The following is an 11,842-nucleotide window of genomic DNA, read 5'->3' as shown; positions in this document are numbered from 1 at the left end:
GGTCGAACTGTACAACGTACTTAAAATTAGCTAGTATATATAGTTGAACTAGCTATTTCAGCACATGGTTGGCAACAATTGGGGAGAAGTTTTGTCGGTTCAGCTGTCGAGTTGAACTGTTTGTATAAATTAAGAACGACTGCTTAATCTATGAATGAAATCTATGCTTAATTACTGAATTTTAATTGCAAAAATTACATAGTGCTAATGATTTCTAGCTGCATATTTTGACAAATCGCAGTGTTACAAGGATTGACAAATGGCAACATTACTAGATCAACAAATGTAAATCTTTCTAGTTTGACAAATGGCAACATACCAAATATGATAGATGCAAATCTTACCAAATTGTTTGTACGTGGTTGCACATGGGTCATGCAGAACAACCGTTTGCGTTGAAGGGATGCACAAATCCTGTGCTGCTCTCACTTTGCATACGGGTGTTCTATCTAAATCGTTTGCGATCAAGAGTTGCAGAAATCCTGCTCGGCACATTTCAGTCAAGGTCAAGCAGCTGTCCGCATGGCACCTCCTACAGCCATTAAAACCAAGACACGAGGCGTCACGTGAATGGTTAACAGAATTTTGGATTTACTAGAATTTAAAAACCAGGCACGTCAATGTTTTGCCGGTAATCAACGGTGCCCTGGTGTTTGAAATTCATGCCCATTTCTTGCAAGGGACCTAAGCATGCACCCAAGGACACAGATTTGATTTTTCAACCAATTTATATGCACTGGAGCATGTTCATGTAGTTCAAATTTGAATATGCACATAAATACATTGAAAACTCAGTTAATGCATAAAAATGTCGAAACGAACCCCGAAAAATCAAAAAATTCACACAACACTCCTATTGTTCTATGTTGAGATGAGAAAAAAATTGTAAGCAATAAGAGGCAATGGATAACATTTCGTCCCCAAAGGTGGGACGTTCCCTACCGAAAACCATCATGCTTGTTGTGAGAAGCTCCGGTTTGTGAGAAGCATATACCCAAACCTGCCCCAAATGGGACAAAATTTGTACCACGGCATTTTTGTGCCGCTCCATGATAGCATGCCAAGTTTCATGAATTTCATACGAGTTTTGGATTTACTAGAATTTAAAAACCAGGCATCTCAATGTTTTGCCGCAATCAACGGTGCCCTGGTGTTAGAAATTCATTCCCATTTCTTGCATGGGACCTAAGCATGCACCCAAGGACACAGATTTGTTTTTTCAACCAATTTATATGCACTGGAGCATGTGCATGTAGTTCAAATTTGAATTATGCACATAAATGCATTAAAACTCAGTTAATGCATAAAAATGTCCAGACGAACCCCGAAAAATCACAAAAAAATCGCACAACACTCCTGTTGTTCTATGTTGACATGAGACAAAAACTTGAAAGCAATAAGAGGCAATGGATATCATTTCGTCCCCAAAGGTGGGACGTTCCCTAGCGAAAACCATCATGCATATTGTGAGAAGCATATTCCCAAACCTGCTCAAATCGGAGAAAATTTGTACCACGGCATGTTGATGCCGCTTCATGATGGCATGCCAAGTTTCATGAATTTTAGATGAGTTTTGGATTTACTAGAATTTAAAATCCAGGCACCTCAATGTTTTGCCGGCAATCAACGGTGCCCTGGTGTTTGAAATTCATTCCCATTTCTTGCAGGGGACCTAAGCATGCACCCAAGGAAACCGATTTGATTTTTCAACCAATTTATATGCACTGGAGGAGGCGCATGTAGTTCAAATTTGTATTATGCACATAAATGCATTGAAAACTCAGTTAATGCATAAAAATTTCCATACGAACCCCGCAAAAGCACAAAAATTCACACAACACTCCTGTTGTCTATGTTGGCACAAGAAAAAAAATTGAAAGCAATAAGACTCAAAGGATATCGTTTCGTCCCCAAAGGTGGGACGTTCCCTACCGAAAACCATCATGCTTGTTGTTTGAAGCTCCGGTTTGTTAGAAGCATATACCCAAACCTGCCCCAAATGGGACAAAATTTGTACCACGGCATGTTGATGCCGCTCCATGATAGCATGCCAAGTTTCATGAATTTTAGACGAGTTTTGGATTTACTAGAAATTAAAAACCAGGCACCTCAATGTTTTGCCGGCAATCAACGGTGCCCTGGTGTTTGAAATTCATACCCATTTCTTGCATGGGACCTAAGCATGCACCCAAGGACACAGATTTGATTTTTCAACCAATTTTTATGCACTGGAGCATGCGCATGTAGTTCGAATTTGAATTATGCACATAAATGCATTGAAAACTCAATTAATGCATAAAAATGTCCAGACGAACCCCGAAAAAATCAAATAAATTCACACAACACTCTAGTTGTTCTATGTTGACACGAGAAAAAAATTTGAAAGCAATTAGAGGCAATGGATATCGTTCCGTCCGGAAAGGTGGGACATTCCCTAGCGAAAAGCTTCAAGCTTGTTGTTAGAAGCATATACTCAAACCTGCCCCAAATGGTAGAAAATTTGTACCACGGCATGTTGATGCCGCTCAATGATAGCATGCCAAGGTTCATGAATTTCAGACGAGATTTGGATTTACTAGAATTTAAAAACCAGGCATGTCAATGTTTTGCCGGCAATCAACGGTGCCCTGGTGTTCCAAATTCATTCCCATTTCTTGCATGGGACCTAAGCATGCACCCAATGACACAGATTTGATTCTTCAACCAATTCATATGCACTAGAGCATGTGCATGTAGTTCAAAAATTTGAATTATGCACATAAATGCATTGAAAAATCAGTTAATGCATAAAAATATCCAAACGAACCCTGAAAAATGAAAAAACTTCACACAACACTCCAGTTGTTCTATGTTGACACAAGAAAAAAATTTGAAAGCAATAAGAGGCAATGGATATTGTTCCGTCCCCAAAGGTGGGACGTTCCCTACCGAAAACCATCATGCTTGTTGTGAGAAGCTCCGGTTTGTGAGAAGCATATACCCAAACCTGCCCCAAATGGGACAAAAATTGTACCATGGCATGTTGATGCCACTCCATGATGGCATGCCAAGTTTTATGAATTTCAGACGAGTTTTGGATTTACTAGAATTTAAAAACCAGGCATCTCAATGTTTTGCCGGGAATCAATGGTGTCCTGGTGTTTGAAATTCATTCCCATTTCTTGCATGGGACCTAAATGTTGAGGATATAACCATTAGAGTCACCCGCCCAGGAGGGGCCGGGTTACGTCATAATGGTCATCATGCGAAGCCCAGCACCAAACTTGAAGATGGCGGGTCAATAATGGGCTTAAGACCCGGAGATGGCTTAAAGCCCGTAGTGTTAACCGCCGTTAGGGTGAAACTTGTAGTGTAAGGCAAGAATAGTTAAGAGTCCGAGCCGGACACTGTTATGAGCCGGCCGGGACTCTGAGAGCCGCTGGGCGTCAACCTCTCTATATAAAGGGACGACCCGGCGGCGGTTTAGGGACAAGTAAGACAAAATCGATAACCAGGCAGGACGGCTTAGCTCCTGGTCATCGAAACCCTAATCAATACCACCTCAACTGGACGTAGGCTTTTACCTTCACCGTAAGGGGCCGAACCAGTATAACCCTCATGTTCCTTGTCCCGTTTAACCCCTTTAAGCTTCCTAGCTGCGATGGCTCCACGTCTAAGTCCTTGCACGAGGACATCTGCCGTGACAATTCCACGACAGTTGGCGCCCACCGTGGGGCCAGCGCATGGTGGATTTGAGTTCTTGAAGGGAAGCTTTGAAGGGCTCAAGGATACGCGGTGGGCCGGATGACCAAGAGTCGTCGCGGCAAGCTCTACATCGACGATGCAAACTGGGGCCCCGACGCTGGCTCAATCGAGTACGGGTACCGGGTCCCCTTCGGCGGATTTCATGTCTTCATTGGCAAGATTGGTGAGCCGGGCCCTGAGCCGGATCTCTACGCCGATCTCATCGAGACGGCTCAGCGTGCACGACCCGCCCGGGCTCTACCTGCTTTGAAGCATGCTTTCATGGGATGTGTCCATGGAGGACTCTCTGAAGGATCTGGATCTGGTGATGAGACGGCCGCCGGCTCTGACGGCGAGTCGTCTACGGATGAGTCAAACTCGTTGTATCAACTTCAGGATGGCAGGCTCAGGGGTTGTCCCGATGGCCACAGCATTCCGGACCCCTTTGAGCCGCCGAGCCGGGTTGGAATCTTCATGGCCGGCGCACAACCTGTTCAAAGCCCTGCCGCCGGGTCAGGAAGCCCTATGCCCTCGCCGGCTTAGGTGCTGATGGATCTCACAGACAAGATGACGGTCCTGTTGACCGCTACGGTTGCTCCGGCGGATCAAGTTCGGCATGACGCGGAGGTGGCACAGTTAAAGTTGGATCTAGCAGAGGCCACGGAGGATCTGGCGGCGGAGGGGCTCAGGATGGCTGCAGAAAGGGCGGCTCTCGACGCCCAGACTCAGCTGATTCAGGCACAGTCCTTCCGGCTCACGATGGATCAAAACGCGTCCAATGAGGTCATGAGAAGGAGGCATCAAAAGGCCCAATCTCGACTCCCTCCGGTTTACGATCCTCGAAACCTCTTCAACACGCCGGGTGCGGGGTCTAGTAACCCGCCAGAGATCATAGTGCCCGGGGCTGGGATGCCAATTCAGCCCCAAGTGATGGGACCTCCCCAAGTGAGTGGACCCTGCCCCGCCTCAGTACGTACCAATACCACCGGGTCATTATGCCAACCCGTTGGAAAACATGGTCGCCGCAGCGGCGCGGCTGGTGGCTCTCCCAATTGATGGTGACTCTCCAACGGCGGTTGAAACCCGCCGGGTCAGAGAACTCCTTCAGACGGCTCTGGCGCAGCAAGAGGCATTTTCTTATAGCCAGGACAGGATTCATTCAACCCCTCGTCCAGGCCGGAGCCCGAGTTATAGCAGACACATGGTCTCAGCGACCGGCTCAAGTAATGTCCGACGCCATGACTTGCCTCCTGGCCACGGCCCGGCTCATAACGGAGCCTTTCACGCGGTAGACCAAGACAGAGCACGGCAAGAGGCGGAGCAGGTGCCTCAGTTTATAGCTTACCAGCCACCCCCGGCTTATTCGACGGCTTCCATCAACGCGGGTATACCTACGAGGACTGGGGGTGTCCCTTGTCTGGTGCCGGCTCTCCGCAATGAACGTCTGCCCAAGGATTTCAAAGGGCCTAGGAAGGTGCCTGATTACACGGCTGATTTACAACCCGAAGCCTGGATCGAGAGTTACGAGATGGCCATGGAGTTGCTGGAGGTCAGCGAAGCGGCAATGGCCAAGTACTTCACCATGATGTTAGATGGGACTGCCCGCACTTGGTTGAAAGGGCTGCCACCGAATTCTATCGGGTCTTGGGCTGAGCTGAAAGCCCGGTTCATCCAAAACTTCAAAGATACCTGTAGGCAGTATATGTCAATTGTGGATTTGACTAACTGTAAACAGCAGGAGGGTGAGTCTACGACCCATTGGGTTCGCCGGGTCAAAGAGATAATACATTCATCTGGTAAGATGGATGTCGGCTCTGCAGTCTTAATGTTGGAGCAGAATTGTCGTTTCCTGCCCCTGAAGATGAAACTCGGGTGGCTCAAGCGCGATTGCAATGATACGGGTACGCTGATGGCGGCTCTCGTCAAGTACGCCGACTCTGATAGCACCAAGGATCCCGCGTCAGATGATGAAACGACAGGGAAGGGAAAGAAGAACGGCAATGGCAAGGGTCCTCAGCATAACCCGGCGAACCAAGGAGGTAGCAAGCGTAAGGCTGATGGCAGCATAGAGTTTGTGGCCAATGCTAGCTCACAGGGTAACAACCAGCGACGTAAGGGGAGGCCACCTTCCTGAGCCGGCGGTTCAGGCCCAACGCTTGAGTAGTTGTTGAATGAGCCTTGTCCAAGGCATGGCTCTAGGGAGAAGCCAGCTACTCATCTATGGAAAGATTGCGCAATCATGAAGGCCTTTAAGAATTCCAATGCCTTTAATGGCAACAATGGCTCGGGCGGCGGCTCAGGCGCTGGCGGCTTTCATGGCCCGGGCGGCGGCTCAAATTCCAATCCTCAGAATGTTCAAGGGGGCTTTAATCAGCAGTCTGGCCAGGGTCATCAACAGCAACAGGGGGGATACCAGACCAATCCAAAGCAGCTCAATGGTGGACAGTATCATGTGTTTACCACCAGTCTGTGTAAGCGAGATCAGAAGCTTCATAAGAGGGCTGTGAATGCTGTTGAGCCGGCGGTTCCACGCTATTTAAGATGGTCTGAGCAGCCTATTGTGTGGAGTAGGGAGGATCACCCTCCCCGGGTTGATAATCCGGGTCACCTGGCCCTGGTAGTGGCTCCTCAGGTGGGAGGATATAAGTTCACTAAGGTGCTCATGGATGGAGGCAGCAGCATCAACATCCTCTATTATGAGACCTTCCGTCGTATGGGGTTGATTGATAAGAACCTCAGCCAGTCCAATACTGTTTTCCATGGTGTGGTGCCTAGTAAGTCGGCTTATCCAGTTGGTAAGATCGAGCTGGAAGTGGCCTTTGGAGATGAGTACAACTACAGGGCGGAAAAATTGACCTTTGAGGTGGTCAAGATAAGAAGTCCGTATCATGCCATATTTGGGCGGCCGGCTTACGCCAAGTTCATGGCACGACCGTGTTACGTATATTTACAGCTCAAGATGCCGGGTCACAATGGGACCATTACGGTTCATGGCAGCCGAAAGATAGCCTTGGAGTGTGAGGAAGGTGACGCGGCTTATGCAGAATCTGTTTGTGCAACAGAGGAGTTGAAGTTTTACAAGGACAATGTTGACCAACAGATATGACCTCTCTGAAAAAGCCGACCACGGAGCATGAGCCGGCAATGAAATTTAAGTCAGCTGATGAGACTAAACTTGTTGATTTCGTTCCAGGTGACTCATCTCAGCAGTTTAGCATCAGTGCCAATCTGGATCCAAAATAGGAAAGCGCGCTCATCGAGTTCATCCGTGAGAATAGGGACAGTTTTGCATGGAAACCTTCTGACATGCCAGGTGTACCTAGAGAACTCGCTGAGCACACTCTCAATATTGATCCAAAATTTGAGCCGGTCAGGCAATTCCTTCGGCGGTTTAATGAGGAGAGGCGGAAAGCCATTGGTGAGGAGGTGGCCCGGCTCTTGGCGGCCGGGTTTATTGTCGAAGTCTTTCATCCAGAATGTTTAGCTAACCCGGTGCTCGTGCTCAAGAAGAATGGCACCTGGCGGATGTGTGTGGACTACACGGACTTAAACAAGGCGTGTCCGGCTGATCCTTTTGCTCTCCCCCGTATTGATCAAATCATTGATGCTACGGCGGGTTGTGAGCGCTTAAGTTTTTTGGATGCTTATTCTGGATACCATCAGATTAAAATGGTAGTTAAGGACCAGGAGAAGACGGCGTTCATCACTCCCTTTGGAGCCTTCTGTTATGTGTCTATGCCTTCTGGGCTCAAGAGTGCACAGGCGACTTATCAGCGTTGTGTGCAGAATTGTCTTCATAACCAGATTGGGCGTAATGTTCATGCCTATGTGGATGATATCGTGGTTAAGTCCAGGGAGAAGGAGACCCTAGTAGATGACCTTAGAGAAACCTTCGATAATCTCCAGGTTTACAAGATGATGCTTAACCCGGCCAAGTGCGTTTTTGGTGTTCCCGCAGGCAAGCTCTTGGGTTTCCTGGTTTCTAACAGAGGCATTGAAGCTAACCTGGAAAAAATCAAGGCAATCACCTCTCTGGCTAAGCCGGCGTGTATAAACGACGTCCAGCGTCTGGCAGGCCGCATCGCTGCTTTGAGCCGGTTTATAAGCCGTTTGGGTGAAAAGACCATGCCACTGTACCAGTTGATGAAGAAAACTGATGACTTTATCTGGAATGATGCTGCTAATACTGCTTTTGAGGATTTGAAGAGACAGCTGGCTGAGCCCCCAGTTCTTGCTGCTCCGGTTGACAAGGAGCCCTTATTACTGTATGTAGCTGCTAACACACGAGCCGTCAGTGTGGCTATGGTGGTGGAGCGCAAGGAAGAGGGTAAGGAATATCCGGTTTAGCGGCCAGTTTACTACGTCAGTGAAGTGCTCATCGAGTCCAAACAGCGGTATCCACATTGGCAGAAGCTTGTTTATGGTGTGTTCATGGCAAGCCGGAAGCTTAAGCATTATTTCCAGGGTCACCCCATCACTGTGGTTAGTTCTGCTCCCCTTGGAGATATCATCCAAAACAGAGAAGCCACAAGAAGAGTGGCTAAGTGGGCTATAGAGCTTGGGCCTCATGGCCTGAAATACGTACCACGCACTTCTGTTAAATCTCAAGCTTTGGTGGATTTCATCAACGATTGGACAGAGCTGCAGGTGCCTGAAGAAAAGCCGGATAATACATATTGGACTATTCACTTCGACGGGTCTAGGCAATTGGAGGGCTCGGGGGCTGGAGTTGTATTAACTTCCCCTAAAGGTGACAAGTTTCGTTATGCGCTACGGTTGATGTTTCCCTGTACTAATAATGCGGCTAAATACGAGGCCTTGCTCCATGGTCTTCGGATGGCTAAGGAGATGAGCTTGAGCCTGGTGAGGTGCTTCGGCGACTCAGATTTAGTGGCTCAACAAGTATCAGGCAAGTGGGATTCCAAGGACCCTCTCATGGCGGCTTATCGCCGTGAAGTTGATGCCATTGCTGGACACTTTCAGGGTTACCAAGTAGAGCACGTTGATCGCAGGAAGAACGAAGCGGCTGATGCATTAAGCCGGCTGGGCTCTCAGCGAAAGCCGGTGCCACCTAATACTTTTTTGGATATCTTGCATAACCCTTCTGTTAAGTTGCCTACAGAGGAAGACTTGGCTGTCCCTGACCTGGAGGCACAGTTGGTGGCGGCTCTCCACATCACCCCAGACTGGACAGTACCATACTTGGCTTACATGACCCGGGGAGAGTTGCCTGAGGATGAAACTTTGGCCAGACAAATAACCCGGTGGTCTAAGTCAATGATAATTATCAATGGTGAGCTACCTCGCCGCAGTGTCACTGGAACTTTCCAGCGTTGTGTTTTCCCTGAGGAAGGCAAAGATATTTTGCGTGAGATCCACGAGGGGGATTGTGGCCATCATGCCGGCTCAAAATCCCTTGTGGCCAAGGCTTTTCGTCATGGTTTTTATTGGCTGACGGCTCATGCTGATGTGGAGGACTTGGTCAGTAGATGTGACGGTTGTCACAGGTTCTCACGACGGGCTCATGTGCCGGCTCAGGAGCTGAGGATGATTCCAATTACTTGGCCATTTGCGGTCTGGGGGCTTGATATGGTTGGGCCTTTTAAAAGGTCCAAGGATAAGAAGACCCACCTCTTGGTGGCAGTTGACAAGTTCACAAAGTGGGTTGAGGCAGAGCCAGTTAGCAAGTGTGATGCGGCCACAGCGGTTCAGTTCATGAAAAAGGTGATATTTCGCTTTGGTTTTCCACACAGCATTATAACTGACAACGGTACCAATCTGTCTAAAGGCGCCATGGAAGAGTTTTGTCAACGAGAGCATATTCGACTTGATGTTTCATCAGTGGCTCACCCTCAATCCAATGGTCAAGCTGAGAGAGCTAATCAGGAGATCTTGAAGGGCATCAAGCCCCCGCTTTTGGTCCCTTTGCAACCGACGCCGGGTTGTTGGGTGGAGGAGTTACCCTCCGTGTTATGGAGCATTAATACTACTCCTAACAGATCTACGGGTTACACGCCTTTCTTCATGGTTTATGGAGCGGAAGCAGTCCTCCCTAGCGACATCCGTCATGACTCACCTCGAGTGGCGGCTTATGTGGAGGCGGATAATGAACGGGCGCGCCAAGATGCTCTTGACTTGTTGGACGAATAGCATGATGTGGCAGCAGCTCGCTCGGCGATTTACCAACAAGACCTGCGCCGTTATCACAGCCGCCGGGTTAAGTCCCGGGTCTTCCAGGAAGGTGATCTGGTGCTCCGGCTCATCCAAGATCAAACAGATGCACACAAGTTATCCCCGCCTTGGGAAGGGCCCTTTGTGGTCTGCAAGAACTTGCACAACGGGTCATACTACCTTATCGACGTTCGGGAGCACAAAGATTCACGCAAGTCGGAGGAAGAGACCCGTCGGCCGTGGAACATAGCTCAGCTTCGGCCTTACTACAGTTGAGCCACCGGCTCTCATAATGTACATATTTCTGTAGCCATGTATATATTATGATAAATAATAAAGCAGGACCTCTGTCCTTTTCTCCTCCAAAGGTAAACGTGTTATTTCCATTACAACATCACATGGTCACTTGGAGGTGGATCCGGCTTATGATCGTATTCGAATCTAGCCGTAAACAATATGATCACCTAGGGGCTTCCTGTTCAAACATAGATCGCATTCAAACCAAAGAGAACATAGCTATCGATACCCACTTGATTGGCAAATTGCCGAACTCATTGGGGAGTTTTCTTTGATCATATTTGAATCATATCTCAACCCCCTTTGGGAACCGACGTGGATCGTATTCGAATCAGCGTCCTTCAACAACTCTTAAGGTCATTTGGGGGCTTCCTGTTCACACATGGGTCGTATTCGAACCAAAGAGAACATAGCTGTCGGTACCCTCTTGATCGGCAACGCCAAAGCCACTGGGGGCTATATGATCGCATTCGAATCTTAGCTTAACCCCTTTGGGACGGTTCTCTGGTCGTATTCGAACCGGAAGCCCCTAAGTTTTGATCTCCTAACTTACAACAAGTTCTTTTGGTCATATCAACAGTGTGCAAGGGCGGCTCTTACTTCGCCAGCTTAATTTTGATTCACAACGTTGATAGCATATAGTAAGTATTATTGATGCTGGTGAACCGGAGTTGAGATCTTAACCTCATTATTCGGGTTACATAAACCGGAAGTATACTTGAAGGCTTGTAAGTATACTATTATGGTTACATCAAGGACATAATTGAGGGCCAGTCTTTGGTGACTTTGGTTCATATTCCGGGTTATATAAGGTTTATGATTCTCGGTGCGGTAAGCCACCCAGAGACTTGTGACTTGTTTTCTATGCAGGATGGTTAAAGACAGCTATTCGAGCTTAAGGAAAATAAAATGATCAATTATAACCCGGAGGAATATGAAGAAGCAGCTTAAATGGAGTTAAGCATTCAACACGTGCACGATGGCACGACAAAATTAAGTGTTTGTCCTACTCTATTACAAGACTCCCCGAGTCTAAAAGGTGAGGCATTGTTTTAAGGTGTAACCATGAGCCGCCTAAAAGTCAAGGTGCTTGTTTAGTTGAAGTTTCCGGCTCATCCCTCTCCGCTCCTCCGGCTGATTCCATGACCTGGAAGGTTGATGATTTCCAGTCAATGCCGCTCAAAGCTTCAAATTGAGCCTCGCATCAATTAACCCGGCCGGGTCAACTTCTGGGGCGAAGGTATGCTTACGAGTCGGAGGGATCAAGCTGATGGCTTCATAACGTGGAGTGGGGATCCTCTGATTTTCCGCGTCATAGCCCGGCTGATACTTGGTAAGGTCGGTGTCATTCCCAATCAGGGTGGCCACCGGGCGCACGGTCTTCACACAGGCAGCAAAGTCTTTTTGATCAAAGGGGGTGCCATCTTCCTTCAGGCTGGGGTATCCAAGAGCGATGTCGGCCGGGTCTAGCTCCGGAAGAAAAGCCTTGGCCCGGCTCAAAGCAGCTATAGCTCCGGCTCTTGCAGAGGCCCGTCTTAGCTCTTGGAAGCGCTGAGGAAGAACGGCAAGCCGCCTGAGTACATCCGCCAGATGAGTTGGAACCTCGTTGGACAGAGCCACAACGGCTAATGCACGCTGTGACCCGGTGTAG

The sequence above is a fragment of the Triticum aestivum genome, chromosome 3D (genome assembly GCF_018294505.1).
Source record: "Triticum aestivum cultivar Chinese Spring chromosome 3D, IWGSC CS RefSeq v2.1, whole genome shotgun sequence".
NCBI classification, from domain to species: Eukaryota; Viridiplantae; Streptophyta; class Magnoliopsida; order Poales; family Poaceae; genus Triticum; species Triticum aestivum.
Note: the sequence above shows the minus strand (reverse complement) of the source record.